The following is a 17,737-nucleotide window of genomic DNA, read 5'->3' on the forward strand; positions in this document are numbered from 1 at the left end:
TTCTACAGAACCATGTAGCTTTCTAGAAGCACGTAGATGAAGGCGGGAACCTGACCTATCGACCAATTGATGTGAAGCTGAGAAAGACTTATACCCAACGGGCGTTGTTTTATAAATGGCAAATGAATTAGCCAATCGGTATTTAGAATCAGAGATTTGACAGGTGAAAGATCCAATGGAAATGTGGGCGGGGACCAGAGCGTTTGAGTGACCGTCATTGCGACCAGTAAAGGTAAACCTTTTTTTAAAAAAAAAATACCGGTTCGACTCTCACTCCCCCTCCCCCCCGGTCTCTCTGTCTCTCTCTGTCTGTCTCTCTCTCTCCGAGGCTCTGGTAAGGGAGGGGGCTCTTGTCCCCTCCTCCCACCCGGTGCATTCTGACGTTGCGCGGCAGGGAAGGAGGGAGGGCCTAGTAGCGGCCGCTGGGATACAGGCTTCCAACATGTCTGCGCTGCTGCTGACTGCGCTTGGATTGCGAGGGCAGAGGCCGACGAAAGGAGAGGCCGCCGCGTGAGGAGGAGAAAGTAGAAGAAGGCGAAGGCGTTCTGTTAAGACCTGTAGCCTGACCCGACCCGAAGCCTAAAGTGGGGGAGACTGAGGCTCTTTCCGCGGGCGGGCGCGGAGTTTCTAGGCAAGCCAAGAGGCTGCGGCGCCAGGTACAGGCCCGGGCCGGCTCTTTCGGAGGGAAAGATTGCGGGGCGGGGAGTGGGCGATGGCTGACGGGGAGAACGAGGCCTTGTCAGGCGGGAGACGTTGAAGCGCGCAGCAAAAAACGACGCAGAGTGGAAGGGAAAGAGGACGGCCTCGGCCTCCGCTGGCGTTCGCGGGCGGCGGCAACCGCGGGGGCTTCTTGTGTAAACGCGGAGAAAGCGCAGCGGCTGAATTTGTATCCGCACTGTAAGGCCAGGGGTGGGGGTGGCGGGGAAAGCGATAAAAGTGGTCCTCGGTCGGAACAACGGGATGGCAACGGGCGGGCTGTGGGGGGGGGGTTTCTGATCCTAGGCCTCTCGTGGCCGATTGCGGGGGTGGGGGCCTCCGTGCGGAAGGCGCAGTTTGGGATTGAAGGGAGCGTTTGATGGGGCCAGAAGCTGGGATGTGGGGCTTGGAGGAGCGCGATCTCGCGGTTCCCTGCCTTGGATGGGAAGGAGAGGCCTGGGCGGACGGAGGAGCTTTTTCTCCAATACAGATTAAGGCTGCGTTATTTGGATAATCGACTACAGGGTGGAATTTTATAGTTAGTCCGTTTAAAAAAAAAAGGCTCAGTAGGGTCTGGCCTCCCCGATTTGCTGATTTTGATAGGATACGCGAACGTCTGAAATGTAGATTCTCTGCAGGGGCGGTGCTGGAATTAATAATGCAGGTTGGAACGAATGTTGCCAAAAGGGACAACTCTCTCTCCGTGCTAACCCTGAAGGACATAGCCCCACATTGCTTGTAGGTTTTGGTGATGGACAGACTACTAGTGAAATCTATACCTTTTGGCGGTTGGCTGGAATTCAGATCTTGACGGCTGCTTATGTATTTGCTGACTAATTTACTTTTATTGGTATACATTACAAAGTGATGTTAAACTTTACTTCCATAGAAAACATGTATAATGTAAACTATTTTTTATAAATTTATTTGAAAATATTCCGGTCTCATAAGTGATCCTCTGTAGTTTTGTATTGCTTTCTATGCCCTCATTTTAAGGGAGTACAAATGGAAGACAATTCTGATTTCGCATAATGATTGGAAAACCGAAGATGGTGACTAGAAAGTTGAAGAATAGATTGAAATTAACTCGCAATTGCTTTAGAAAACTTCTTGATATTTCATGAGAAAGTACTAATATAAAGTTGGAGTTGTAAATTTGAAGTTATTTGTACCTTGTATTTGTTCAGTGGATGTGTAATTAGTCAAAGGATTTAGCATTGTTAAAGGGAGATGCTATTTGTAGGCTGAATTATTAGATCAATAATAATTGAGAATTTTTATTCAAGTCATATATGGAATAATGAAATTTACGAGGTATGATTTTTAGCACAAGACAGTGATATACAGAAAAAAGGTATTTGCAAAGATGACTCTTACATAGCCATGTGCACTTAGAGATGCTGTTATCCACATACATATATTAAACTAGTGAAATTAATCTGAGTACAATGTGTTCAATGTGGATTTACTACAAGACTGAGCTAAGTAAAAAAAGTGGGATTAAAAGTATTAAAATTTACAGAAATGGGTCCCCCTTGACATTCTGTTACTGTAGTTTCTTACACCAAATAATTTAGCTTATTTAAAAAGCATCACTATAGTGAAAACCAATTACTTTCTATATCATTTATGTAGAACTTGCCTCCTGTATAGTGGTAGTGTTTTGCTTTTTTGCTGAAGATCTAAACTTGAATACAGTAATAGGATTGTTTTTTTCTCTAACATAATTTCTTGAAACTTAGGTCCTTAAAAGTTAAGATTAGAATCTCTTGCCATCCATAAAATAAACATTGTGATTTATCACAGCTGATTAGACAGGAGTTTTCTGCCTCCAGTAGGCGTTTTTTTTCTATCACATTATGTTCTTTTCTGCAGCTCCTAAGATCGTGTTTTCTGCTGGTTAGAGTTGTGAGGACTGTACAGTAGGTCTCATTATAACACAGTGGAGGGAATGGAGACATTGCCTGGGGAAAATGATTAGTTTGCATGCCACAACTTATCAACCAAATTGTAAGCTGCTCTGTCCATTTATCAAGTATGAAATACACAAAGTGTTACACGACCATTTCTGCAATATCACTTTATAATGGCATCTGATTATTGTAATATGAAGCCTATCTCAAATTAGTAATATTGCCACAACAGTAGCTACATAATGTTACAAACCAAAGGTGGGGAATGATGGCCCTTTTATGATTGTGGACTTCAATTCCCAGAATTCCTGAGCCAGCCATGCTGGTTCAGGAATTCTGGGAGTTGAAGTCCACAAAGAGGTCATCATTCCCCACCTGCTATAAACTGTTGATGTGGAAATTCTGATACCTTCAAATAATCTATATACAGCAAAATTTGGATAGGGAACGAAGGTTCTTTGTTGCCCTGTACTACAAAGATGATTGGAAATGTTGAATACAAGATAGATTGATTTTGCATATGTTAAAGATAGCTTGGACAATGTTTCAATAAGTTTGGATGGTGCTGCAGGCAATATGGCAATATATACCGTTCGTAGAGTTAATATGGCCTTTTAATTAGAATTAGTCTTCTAAAATCTCATCTTCAGCAGCTTAATGTAGGTTTGGTATACTTTTAAAATCAATACAATAGAACAATATTTGGTTTTCCTATGCATTTTATTGTTGTGTACTGCAGGAAGCAGGTTTTAAGTTTATCAACTATAATAGAAATAGCATTTAGGCTTATATATTGCCTCATAGCGCTTTATAGATTTACAAGGTAGCAACTGTTTACAAGGTAGCAACATTATTTGCATATTGCCCAGTTATAATTTTCTAATAACAAATTAAATAAGAGAAATGGTAGCTCGCTAAGCTTACCTGTATTACCTTGCTGCCAGCTGTTGATCTTAGTTTCCTAATAGTGCTACAGATTTCTAGCTTTAAATGGACAGAAAAGACAATTTAAGAAACAGACGTGTAAAAATATTCTAATATTTAATGGTAGTAGAGCATTGTTGAGTTGCTCAGGTGGTCTTAATCAGCAACTTACTGGTTATGTTTATGTGTATGCTATCTTATTTTTTATTACATAAATTTCTTTATTGTTTAAAATTTATCAGTGTATAATCACAAAAGTACTGTACTTAACTGAGGACTTTGGCTATTTAAATGGCAATAGTAGTGCAATACTGCTAGAATTTATTAACAAAATAGCAATTGGGATAAATAAAGCAATCCTGTAAGTTCCTTGAAACTTTAGGAAAGAAGGATTGCAACTTATGACTCCAAGGGCTGGTCCTTACTATGAAATCCTGAATTACTGTTAGACCCTACACTAAAGGTACTTAAGCAAATAAAACATTATACAAACTCACAAGAATGTCCAAAGCATGTCAGAGGCATGTTTTTCAGTGGCTGCTTTATAACAATAGAACTTCACTTCTCTGGAGTTCTGCCAAAAACCAAATAGTAGCTTGACCATTTAAAGCAGATATGTCAAACTCACAATGTCACATGACGTTGAACAATGTATTGGAGCCTTTTCGCCATTGCCAGCAATGGGGTGGTGCGGCTTCTGGATGACGCGTCCGGCCCGCGGGACAGCAGTTTGACACCCCTGATTTAAAGCATATGAATTGTTTAATGTTTGGAACGAACTGAAATAGCCAGGAAGCCTGTTGTCTTGGCACCAGCTGAATTCTTCCTTAATATTCTCTTATTCCTTAGCTGTGGATTCTACCATATAGTCTCATTGCCCCTCCCCCATTTTTTTCCCTTTAGTATCCAATGTTAAAGGTGAAGCTATTTTTAGTTCTTTTTCTAATAAGTGGTATGGTTTATCTGAATATCCAAAAAAAGGTACTGCAAATTTTCCAGTGGACACAACTCATTATACTTTATTATGACTTAAATCATTGAAACTTAATGAAAGCAGTGACTGTATTGCATTCATACCTTGTTCCTTTGACTTGCCAGTTTTTTTAATTAGAAGTGAAATTGCAAAGTACCTTAATACCTAATGTTTCTTGCATTATTAATATAAAAAAGTACAATGCAAGAGTACAATAAGGAGGTTCAGAGTATGAATCTCTAAGGAAAAGTTGCTATATAATAAACATCAAATTTGGTTATGAGTACCTTTCACCATTAGTTTCACTAGATTTCACTAGATTCCAATAACAATAACCGGTAATCCCTGCAATTACCGGTACATGAGAACATTTCAGGTCTTGAAATCAATGTATTTGTGATCTGCTTATCTCATCTTCCAATTTTAAATTCTCTCTTCTGGAGAAACTGCACACTAATTTTTCATGGAATTGAAGATTATGGTTCTATAACAAGTTTTGTAATGAGATGTTAGAATAAATCAGTAGTAAGACCACTATATAGTGTATGCCAGAAATGACAAACTTAGTGAAAAAGTAGGATAGAAAAGTTTAGTTGGTGTGAAAGAAGAGTAAAAAAAGGAATATAATCTGATTTCCTTTCATTCAGGAAGAATCAGGCTACATACCAGTTTTTTTTCTAAATCATAAATATTTAGATAGAAAATATTTAGATAGCAGAAATGAATAGCTTTCACTAGATGTTTCATTTGCTACTCGGTTAAGGTTACCAAATAATTCAGTAATGGATACTGTTTTAAAGATTCTTGCTAACTCAGTACAGATGTTACTGCAGTAACATCTGCAGTATACTTGCAGTATACTTGCAAATATATGGAAGTATGACTATAGGAATAACTAAATCTTTGTAAGCAGCTTTTAAAATATATGGATAATTTTCCAGCATCTGAGAGTTCAGAAATAATAGCATTTTAAAAAATTGTGTATCTTTTGTAATTTTTGAGCCCAGTTGAAATGTACAATGGGAATGAAGGTAGAAATCTGCAGAAATTAAATCTCATTCTGTTCTTTGCAAAAATAACCACTTTCCTTGAGTATTGGGCTCTCTTGAACCTGGAGTATTTGTTATAGGAATTGTTGAGCCTTCCATTTACAAAGGCCCAAAATGATACTTTCTATCATTACTATTAACTAGTTTGCAGTATTAGTTTTGATGTATAATAGACATTTCTTTAGCAACTGATTTTATTGGGTGATTTCCTGAATTTCTTAATAACATACATGATATACCATATATTGTTTCACATATAATAGCTAATAGTATTTTTTCCATATGCATTTTGGGTTTTTCCCCCAGCATATTTATTTCTGCCTCACAACTCCTCAACCTTATGCAAAATGTTGATTTCATTTTTTTAAAAAAATGAATCTAATACATATTCAGAATTAAATATCAGAACCTAAGTTGCTGATTTTCTATCTACTAATAAACACTTTATATTTAAATAATTTTACACATAATATTTAATAAGCAAGAATTCTAACTTAAATTGTTAAGAACTTTTCAGAGCTGAGCGTAGTGAATTGGTTTTCAGGCCATTTTGTATAACTTTGACTTTGAGTTATAAAACTAACAAGTCTTAAGTTCATAGAATTTTTGCATTTGTTGTTATGTTCTGCCTATTAAAAAAAACATAAGTGGCCCCATTCTTGCAGCATACTAAGCAGTATTTTACTGTGTTGTGGAGAGAAACCATTCAGTTGTGATTCATTTACTACATATGGCTTAGTGCATTGTGTCAGGCCCTATGATATACAAGATATACAGTTGACCTATTTTATCAGAATGGAAAGTACTCTGACAGATTAAAAAAGTGAAGAAATCCATCTATATACAATTTAAACATGTTTCATTACAGAAAGACAGAAATGGGAATATCTGTAGAAAATATGTGTGCACAAATGGGAATTTATAGAATTGGAGATTTATAGAAATGGAGAGATGAATGTATACACTGCGGAAGATAGGTGTGCAGTGCACAGAAAGAAAATCTGAATCCAGGAGAGGCATAGAGAAATGCAGAAACAGAAGGACTAGAAGTAACAGTTTTGAAACAGAAACTTATACTTGCTCTTATATGAAAAAAAACGTAACTAAATCTAAAAATAATGAGTCTTTGTTGGAAACAATAACATGTATTTTCAGTGTATACACTATTAATAGTGATCCATTGAGTTGGATCTTTGTATACAAAAGTGTGCGTTTCCATACTCTGAAGGAAATTATTAGATACTAAAAGAAGTGAGGGTTGGTAAGGGGAATCTTGGGATGGAGTGGAGAATCATCAGAAGAAAAGAATGAGCAAGCTTCAGTTTGCTTAGTGATCATGGAATGCTTGGGATGGATAGAAATGGGATATTGTACAGAAAGGAGTTGCCCATTTCTAGAATGGTTGATACACATTCCCTTTAGAGACATTTTTATTACAGCTCTGTTGTAAAAGTTGTGTATTGTGTTTAAAAAGTAAATAGTAATAGAGCATGTGCTTTCATAGCCTCCTGTGTACAAACTTTCAAATACTGGTAATCCTTAACTTATGACTAATGGATCCTTGGAATTTCCATTGTAAGGCATTACAGTCGTATGTTGAGGCATCCGTGTGGCCGGACCTGATTTTTCAACTTTTTTGCAGTGGTCATTGTGAACATTACGGTTGTTATGCAAATCAGAGTAATCCTATGAGTGGTTTTTGCTGAAAACCAACTGAAAAGATCAGAAACTGGCAGAAATAATAATAATAATAATAATAATAATAATAATAATAATAATAATAATAATAATAATAATAATAGTAACCATGGATGCTTAAACCGGATGTAAAAGTGAACTGGTTGCCAAGTGCCCACAATGCTGTCATGTGTCCATGGGCATCTGTGCAGCTGTTGGAATTCCAGAACCAGATCATAAGTAGCTTTTGGTGGGTATATTCAAGTTCCAAGTTGCTAAACCTGAGTAATGTACTGTATTTACCTGAAAATAATGTATAAGACATTACCCTCTTCTCTGAAGAAAATACTCTTGTAATTAACATATTTACGTTTAATATAGAAACATAGAAAACTGATGGCGGAAAAAACCCATTGGTCCATTGAATCTGCCTTTAAGGTTTTGTTTGTTTTTGTTTTGTTTTTAATTTATTATTTTAATCATTTTTATTTTATTTTATTTTTATTTTATTTAATTTTTTACTTATTTTTAATTTTTGTCATGATATACATGGGTTCATCCCAAGCATATTTAAACTCAGTTACTGATGACCCATTACCTCCACTAGAAGTTGGTTCCAAGTTTTCACTATTTCTGTGAAGTAATAGTATGTAACACTATTTTTTAACTTCCCTCCTGCCAGTTTGAGGTTATGCCCCCATGTTCTTGATTTTTGTTAAATATTGTAAAGACTGCCTTCTAGAACCTTATTGACACCCTTAATATATTTGAAGGTTTCAGTCATGTATGTCCCTCTTTCCCTTCTGAGTTCCAAGTTATAGATATTCAGTTCATCTAGCCTGATATGTTTTGTCCCTCGAGGTCTCCAGAACTGGACACTGTATTCCAAATGTGCATCTGTAATGTGCATCGTTTAGGGATTAGGGCCTCCTTTTTCTTGCTGTTGATCCTCTAGCGATGCATCCCAGAATTTTGTTTGCCTTCACAGATGCCTGATCACACACTGTTTCTCATTTTGCAATCATCTGGTATGAGCACACTTAAATCCTTTTCTTTGTTGTTCTGTCTGACATTGTACCTCCATTACTGTACTCTGCCAGAGGATTCTTTTTCCCCAGATGCATGATCTTACATGTAAAAACACTGAACTGCAGTTTCCACATTTTTGATCAATTTTCCAGCAATGCCAAATCAACTCCCATCACACATTTTTGTGTAATCAGCAGAAAGACAAACCTTAGCTATCCTTCTGTTATGTCACTTACAAGCACATTGAACAAAATAGGTTCTAGGACTAAGCCTTATGGCACATCGCTTATGACTGGTCTCTGTTCAGACAGTGCCTCACTAATAATCACACTCTGGAGTCTATACCTGAGCCAACTTCCTATGCACTGAACCACCCAGTGGTTAGGCCCTAGCCTGTACAACTTTTTAATGAGCTCATTATGTGAAACTGTACCAAATGTTTTGCTAAAATCCAGATAGGCTATATCCAGAGTACCACTTTCGTTCAAAACATTTGTGACCTCGTAAAAAAAATATCAGATTAGTTTGACATGATCTGCCTTCAGTAAAGCCATGCTGCTTTGGGGTCCATGAAGTTGTGCGGTTTTAAATGTTAATCCTTTTTTCCAGGAGTGATTCCATTAACTTTACTACTACAGATGTTTAGTTCACCGGCCTATAGTTTCCAGCTTTTTTCCTTGCCCCTTTCCTGTAGATTGGTACAAAATTAGTTGTTTGCCAGTCCTGGGCAACTTCACCCATTAGGAGAGACTGGTTAAACAGATCAGTTAATGGTCCAGTGAGCCCACCTGGAAGTTCTCTCAGAACACTGGGATGAATACCATCTGGACCCATCTGCTACCTCCACCTCTAAAAACTTGGAAAAGAACCTATATGGTCCTCCAATTTGTTTTTGTTATTGGCATCTACTTTTGAGCAGAAGAATTTGATTGGATGGTTTGGTACAGCCAGGTCTCGCTTAATCTGAGAATTGTTTAAATCTTTGATTTTAGTGATTACACAGTTTTTTTTTCACCTTTTGTTGCTAATGTAACTAAAAAGGTTTTGTTCACCCCGCCCTTTTAAATAGATTTAGTCAGTTCTTCTTTCTGCACTTTTTAGTTGCACTAATAACTTATTTGACTTCCCTCTGTAGCTCCTTATATACCTCTCAATCAGCTACATTTCTGTTGTTTTCATTTTTGTATCTCTGCTGATATATCTGATATATCTCTCCTTTACTATTTATTCTATGTACATCTGCTGTAAACCAGAGTGGGTTTGTCTTTTGTTTTCACTAATGAGCCTCAGGTAGAGAGACTAGTTGTACCCAGGATGGCAGATTTTATCAGCGTACACTGAGCACTGACTCCTATCACTTTATACCACCCTTTAAATTTATGTTTTAGATAATCTCCCATTTTGGTAAAAGTTGTCCGCTTTAGGTCTATAGAACTTTAGTTGTAGTGTATGCTGTATTACTTTTAATGTTAAACCAAAGGCATTGGTGATCACTAGAACCTAATTTTTCTCCCAATTCAGCTTCTGGTAACCAATCCCTATTTTGTCAAAACTAGTTCTAGAATTTGCCTCTTGTTGGGCATTTTACTAATTGTTTTAGAGAAGCACCTTTTAATGTCTCTAACATATTCCTGCTCCTGCTTTTAAGTGCATTTGAAAGATTCCACTTAACATCTGGCATGTTGATTAAAATCTCTCCTTTCATTGCCATCTGGGTTCTCTCCTCAACCAGAATGCTATCATAATCCTTTGAATGTCCTGGGGGCCTGTATGTGACACCATTTCATGTTTTAATTATCTCAAGTTGTCTTGTGAGGGCTGCACATTATAATGTGATCTAAAAATGTTTGACTAAATAAAATAAAATTTTCTCAGAGGAAAAAGAAAACTTCCCCCAAAGAAGAGTAAATAGAAAAGGTTTAGAAACACAGAAAAAAATCATGTGTACATGTAGTCCTCGATTTATCACCATTCATTTAATGACTTTTCAAAAGTATGCCTCTTTGGAGAAAGTGAATCTGTCTCAACAGATGTCTGCTATGTCTGCTTAGGACAGAAATTTTGGTCCCAATCGTGACTGTAAATCCTTGATTTATGACTAATTGAGCTCAGAATTATAGTCATAAGTTGTTGCAGTTGTAAATTGAGCATTATGTGATTAGATTTGAAATTTCGATCATTTTTAACAATGATTGTTAAGCGAACACTGCAGTTGTTAGTTGAATGCCACTTTAAGCAAATCCATTTTCCTCAATGGATGTTTTTTTGCTGGAAATTGTGGTCATGTGACTCAGACACTAGAAACAGCAATAAAGGTGAGCTGTTGCAAGCACCCAGAATGTGATCACATGATTGCAGTAGTGTGTGTGGCCATCATAACTCTGAAAACAGGTTGTAAATAGTTCTGGGGACATCCATCATAACTTTAAATGGCCATTAAGTAATAAGTCGAGAACTAAGTGTAATACTAAAGTAGTTAAATTCAAAATTGCCAGTTTCAGCTGAAAACAATAGAGATGCCCTACTGTCCATCTGTGCAGGTGACCACTTAGTAATATGCATACATAATGTGTGCAAATGTTTACCTTAAAAATATGACTTGGCAATATACAAATTGTTAAATACTTATGATATAGTTCAATAATAATACAAATAGTTAAAATCAACAGTAATAGTTGAAGTGGTGCAATATATAAAAACCCCTTTGTTAGTATCTATATCCTAATTAGTTAAAAAAAACCTTGTAAGATAACTTCTCTTAACCACTTTCGGAAGCAACTGTGTCTTGATAGTGAGGAATTGCATGCATTCTCCCCCCCCCCCTCTGTCCTAGTTGGAAAAGGCCAATGGCATCTTGATACTTTGGCAGATAGGACTTTAAAAACTAATGCTAACACTTTAAAATGCACCTGGAAGTTTACTAGTGGCCGTCAGAAGATTTGATCACAAATGTAATGTGCTTGTGACATCTAAGTGCTAGTTAACACACACAGTCTGCAGCAAAAACAGCAAGAAACATGGAAAGGAAGGAGAAATGCACTGAGAAAAAAAAAGGAAAATGGGAATAAAAGTGGATGGAAATAGATGAGGAAAAAAGTTAAATGAATTGGGAGGAAAGAGAAAAGCCTTGTTTAAATATTACCAAGAGTTAAAATCATTTGGCAAACTCTCTCAAGCAGCTATATATTTTCAAAGGTACAAATCTAAAAGCAGAGAGAATTGCAAATTTTATTAGCATTTTATTTTCAGCAAATGATCCCACATAGACACACTAATATTTGCTAAGAGAACATAGTCTTTTTATTGAGTAAATTAGGAGCACCTAATTTCTCTAGACTAGAAAGTTTTAACTGGCATGTTTTTATTTTTTTTATTTCTGTATAGCGATACTTTCTTCCTCATGAAATCTTTTATTTTACTCTGAATCCTTACATCTCTTCCCTTTGGTCTGTATTTCTGATGGATAAGCTAACTATGTAAATTCATTATTTTAAGTCCCTGTATTACATTTACAAGTCAATTTACAGTGATACTCCTTGCTTCTTAAAATTCCATTATAAAGAATGTGCTGTCTTAATTAAAAATTCCTGGTTGTTTATCTTGGCACTATAGTGTCACATTTTGAATATCTGTTAGTGCCATTATTATGTTAGTGCCATTTTATCTTAAAATGTTAGTTTCTGCAGATCTGATGCTCCCTTCATGTCCTAGTAGTGTAACTGTGTGGAATTATCGACCTCAAGAGCTAATAAACTAGGAGCTGTTTTTATTATCATGATCAGTTAATGGTATTTGATCCTGGATGGATTGGAGACAATGTGGTAGTGAGTTTATGAGAGAATGGAAGCTGCTTGTGGACTTTCTGTGAGTTAAATACAATAATAATTGTTAACAGAGCTCTCTGAGGTTTAGCTTCATGGTTGGACTGCCTGTTAGCTTTTTTTATAGGAGATACATGGTTGATTGGTAATATATTTCTATAATTGTGATATTTTTTAATGTTATATAACAATTTTGCAAATACAGATGCAAACATTTATGAATTAGTGACCTGTTTTGCAAGGGGGAATGGGAATAATTCTTCTTGCTTAAATATATTTTATCGTTCAACCAGAGGGGACATTTTGTCTCTAAGCTTGATATTTTGTTTTATACAGTTGTTTGTTTTTCTGTTTTTGTATTGTAATTCTTTTTTTTATTCTGTATTTTAACTTTGAAAATAAATAAAAAAATATAGAACAAAGCTGGATTCTATATACGGTAATCCTGTTGATAGCGGCTTTAATATGTAGTGTTGTACTATAGCTGTAAGGGACGCGGTGGCTCAGTGGGTTAGGACGCTGAGCTTGTCGATCAGAAGGTCGGCAGTTTGGCAGGTCGAATCCCGAGTGCCGCATAACAGAGTGAGCGCCTGTTACTCGTCCCAGCTTCTGCCAACCTAGCAGTTCGAAAGCACGTAAAAATGCAAGTAGAAAAATAGGGACCACTACGGTGGGAAGGTAACAGCGTTCTGTGCGCCTTTGGCGTCTAGTCATGCCGGCCACATGACCACGGAGTTGTTCTCGGACAAGCCCTGGCTCTTCGGCTTTGAAACGGAGATGAGCACCGGCCCCTAGAGTCAGAAACGACTAGCACGTATGTGCGGGGGAACCTTTACCTTTACCTTACATAGCTGTACAAATGATAACATGAAGCAGAAAGCATCTTTAAAATTAAATTCAGGAAAAGTGTGAGAACAGGGAAATGAAGACTTATCAAGAATGCAGCTATCTTAAAGCAAACATACCTGGTTAATTTTCTGGAACTCAGCTCAATAAAATGGTGTGATTACTGTGAAGTGAGAAAGGATTATTATTTTGGATAAATCATGTCCTTAAATAAAAGGTAAAAATCTCTCAGGGTAGAAATTAAATATTTACTCATAACATTTTAGTTTTCTTCCCCCCTCCCTTTTTGGTAGGTGTATCTTTACACAATTCAATTATGGAAATATTGGCATTTAACTCAGATTAAAAAACATCTCTGAGGGAAATGGGTGATTTAGAAAATGGATGGATGGATTCTTTAAAATCCTTTTTGATTTTGTTAAAATTAAAAATGTATTCTATTTTTTATGTTAATTCCTCTAATATATTATGCACTAATTGTATAACTTTGGTTACTTCTTTACTTGTAAGTAGTACTGATCTTTCTTGAAAAAAAAATACCTCAAGCCAAACCCAAATCTTATGATAGTGTAAATATTACTGTATCATTTTCTTTGGATTAGTATGGAAGTGATTTACTTTTTTGCACATATTTGTTTTTTTATCAGTCTAACTTGAGGAACTTTCCTAGGTTTGCTAAGAGCATATAACTAAAATTTAATAAATGATAAAAGGCATTCTCCCATAGAAATGAGATTTTGCCTTCTTCTTTGAGCTGACAAAGGTTGTTTAGATGCATCCTTGTTGAGACAACTATACAGGTAATCCTTGATTTAACCACAGTTCGTTTAGTGACTGAAATTATCAGGGCACTGCAAAAAGTGACTTGTGACTGTTTTTCACACGGACAATTGTTGTGGAATCCCCATGGTCACGTGATCAAAATTCAGACGCTTGGTAACTGACTCATATTTATGATGGTTGCAGTGTCCTGAGGTCATGTGATTACCTTTTGCAACCCTTTGACCAGCAAAGTCAATGGGGAAGCCAGATTCACTTAAGTGAGTTACTAACTTAACAACTGCAGTCATTCACTTAACTGTGGCAAGAAAGGTAGTAAAATGAGGCAAAACTCAACAAGTGTCTCACTTAGCAACAGAAATTTTGGGCTCAATTGTGGTCTTAAGTCATGGACTACTTGTACAGTATTTCGCAACACTGCCATGGGAAAAAGTCTGAGAATTGTAGTAATAATTCCTTCCTATGTAATTTTTCTGTTTTGGACTAGAAATAGATGATTAACATATTGGCTGAGGTGTACAAAAAAAGCATGTATAGATTTAATTTAAGCTCTTGAAATTGTTCTCCAGCTGCTCAGAGTTAAAAGTTTGCTAATAGTGTTTTTAGAGATTGTTTTCAGGAGAACGAATTAAAAAATCTAAAGAAAGTATTATTAATATTAAAAGTAGCATGCTTATATTAAATCTCTTGTCCTGTCATAAGAATGTATAATCTGATCCATTGAGGATTGTCTGGATACCTTTTCCTGCAGGGTATTCTCGGATCTGTTTGGATCAAGGTTGCACTCAAACTGGATTAAGTGCCAGAGGACTTTAGGACTTAAATGACTATGAAATGAATGGTAACAGCCATTAACATTAATAGAGCAATCAGCGCTAGGCGTGGGAAAGCAGATTAAAAGGGCTGGAGTGATATATACAAAATATCTCAAGACATTCAGGACAGAGCTTCCATTAGCTTAGTTTTAAAATGTAATACTTGCATCTCAGCTAAGTGGGTAGAATCATAAATTTTAATATTACCGTAGTTTCCAGCGTATAAGACGACTTTTTAACCCATCTAAATCTTCTCAAAAGTTTCAGCCGGGTGCTGAAACTTTAGGGACAGGGCTGGCTGGAAAACCTGGAGCGGATCTCCCATTTAGTCTGCGCAGGGAAAGCGGGACCAATTGGAGAAGAAGCTGCACTCTGTGATTTTTTACAGGCTGGGTTCTGGGCATCTTTCCTTCTAAAGTTGAAGAGCAGCTGTAGGCAGGTGGGGAATGCAAGAGCAACTTGAAAGGCAGGTGGGGAATGCCAGAGCAGCTGCTTAGCTCTAAGGACACATTTGACTCAGGAACTGGGCGGGCTGGCTGGAAAACCTGGAGCGGATCTCCCATTTGGTCTTTTTTTAAAAAAATCCCATTTATATCCCGCCCTTCTCTGAAGACTCAGGGCGGCTTACAATTTAAAGCACAAATCAATGTGCTTAGCAATAGCCTTCATTTTATGTATATGCCTGCTTATTAGGGCTTTCGCCCCCCCCCCCAAGCGGCATTATTACAAAGTCAGCTTATTGCTCCCAACAATCTGAGTCCTCATTTTACCTACCTCGGAAGGATGGAAGGCTGACTCAACCTTGCGCCTGGTGGGATGAGAACCTGCACTAATTGCAGGCAGCTGGTGTTACTTAAGGCTCTGCGCAGGGAAAGCTTTAGAGTGAATTAGGAAAAGTGAAAAAGTGAATTAGGAAAATAGGAAATGGTTGCTGGAATTGGGTATGTGTAGTTTAACGAAGAGAAGGGTGAGGGGTGACATGATAGCAGTGATCCAATATCTCAGGGGCTGCCACAAAGAAGAGGGAGCCAAGCTATTCTCCAAAGCACCTGAAAGCAGGACAAGAAGCAATGGATGGAAACTAGTCAAGGAGAGAAGCAACCTAGAACTAAGGAGAAACTTCCTGACAGTTAGAACAATTAACCAGTGGAACAACCTGCCTCCAGAAGAGGTGAATGCTCCAACACTGGAAGTTTTTAAGAAGAGACTGGACAGCCATTTGTCTGAAATGGTATAGGGTTTCCTGCCTTAGCAGGGGGTTGGACTAGATGACCTCCAAGGTCCCTTCCAACTTATTATTATTATTATTATTATTATTATTATTATTATTATTATTATTATTATTAAGTTTAATCCACTTGCACTGTTTTATGTTTACATGTTTGATGACAAACAGCCTTATGTTTATAAGTGACAGTTTTCCTACTAAGTACCTGCATGTCATAAGCATTTGAATTAAAATTACCATATTAAAATCAAATCTGATGTTTTTTAATTTTTATTTGGTGTGCGTTGGAAGAGGGGTAGTCTTATACGGCGAGTATAGCCCAAACCCTATAATTTAACAGGAAATGTAGGGGGTCGTCTTATACGCCCAGTCGTCTTATACGCCGGAAAATACGGTATCTACTTAGATTATCTTCTTAATTTTATTAGGGATCTAAGTTCTTTCCTGTGTATGTGCGTGCCCCCCCCCCAACAAATTAAGTGCGTTCTCATTTGCATGACTAAAATGTCAAGAACCCATTTTTTTCATTCACCAACTCATAAATTAGTCATAAGTTGTTAATCCAACACATATGCAGATGAGCTTTCCCCAGGTTCAAATAGAAAGTTTTTATTCATATACTTTTAATTTTAAATTGTACTTGCCATCAGAATGCTTCTAAACTACCTGAGGTGTTATTCAACTCAAGCATTGCTGATTATAGATTTCAGCTGACCTTGGATGTGTCATGTGTTCTGCAATAAAGTTATGATGCTAGAGTAATTTCTCATCAGAGAAAAGTGGTCTTGCTTTTTTAAAAAAAATATTGCAAGAGTTCTATATTATAATTATTATATTGGCTCAAAATTTGATGAAGTGGAAATGTCAGCATCACTAATTTTCAGAATTCAGCTCAGCCTAGAAATTTTTATTGTATACATAGTGGAGTCCTTGCTGTTCTCTGAGCTTGATTGTTTGTTCACCACCCAACTAGGTAGCACCATCATTCTCTTCTATTGGAACATTGAATAGCTCTCTGTTCACTCAAAGAGCTTTATCTTAAACAGCAGCCACTTGTATCTTTGGGAAGTTCTGCATAACATCTTCATTCTAAATCCTTTTGCAGCATATTTCATTAGAGAGTTATGACAAATGTTTAATACTAAGGCTAACTGAATATTCACTTTTCTTTTGTAGTTTAAACTGATACAAGAGTTCAGAATTCTGGTATAATTTACTGAAGCCTCTTTACATTTTTAAAATATGAAAATAAATTTGATGATGATTTAAGTCTGCTTTCACCTATTATTTTCTAACTAGTAGATATCATATGATTGAAGATGAGTTCAGTAACCATCTAGTTAAAAAGTTTTAAACAGAAAAATATATTGCTAAATGTAACAGAAGTGACTTTCCTATGTCAAAGTAAGTTTGGAATTAGAAATAGATTTGCAGTTGGAAAAGTAAATGTTACTGCTCCTGTCAATTCTGTATGTATTGATATTTAGAATTCTTTAAATTTAGGAGATGGTAAACATATTTGATATTTATCATAATCATAATAGTAAAGTTGGAAGGGACCTTGGAGGTCATCTAGTCCAACCCCCTGCTCAGGCAGGAAACCCTATACCATTTCAGACAGATGGCTGTCCAGTCTCTTTTTAAAAACCTCCAGTGTTGGAGCATTCACAGCTTCTGGAGGCAGATTGTTCCACTGATTAATTGTTCTCACTGTCAGGAAATATGCTTAAATATACTTAAATGCTTTTTATACTTTCTAAGAGCTACTAGAATCCAGATCCTAGGTAACCCTGGTAACAGAAGCTAGCCAGAGTAATGCCTTACGACACTGGCCAACTTAAATGTGCAATAAAATACAGGGTAGTTCTTTCTCCCTCAAGTTTCTATTTTGGACTTTTGAGTTGGAAAAAGAGTTGGGAGTAAAAGAACAGAAGACAATCTTTCTGGCAAACTTATTTCTCTCTTTCTAATTCTACTTCAGTGTGC

The 17,737-nt window shown here is 36.8% G+C and overlaps 1 protein-coding gene across 3 annotated transcripts in view; it reads left to right on the top strand.

Annotated features, from left to right (window-relative positions):
* Positions 1–348: 348 nt before the first annotated feature.
* Positions 349–17,737, top strand: part of PPM1B (protein phosphatase, Mg2+/Mn2+ dependent 1B) — a 78,758-nt gene continuing 61,369 nt past the window's right edge. For 2 of the 3 annotated variants that reach the window (XM_083374293.1, XM_083374295.1), the window contains exon 1: positions 349–656. The gene's annotated coding sequence lies outside the window, so the exon portion shown is untranslated. The remainder of the gene's footprint in view (positions 657–17,737) is intronic. The other variant, XM_083374294.1, reaches the window with a different exon arrangement.

This window comes from Vipera ursinii, assembly GCF_947247035.1.
Source record: "Vipera ursinii genome assembly, chromosome: 1".
NCBI classification, from domain to species: Eukaryota; Metazoa; Chordata; class Lepidosauria; order Squamata; family Viperidae; genus Vipera; species Vipera ursinii.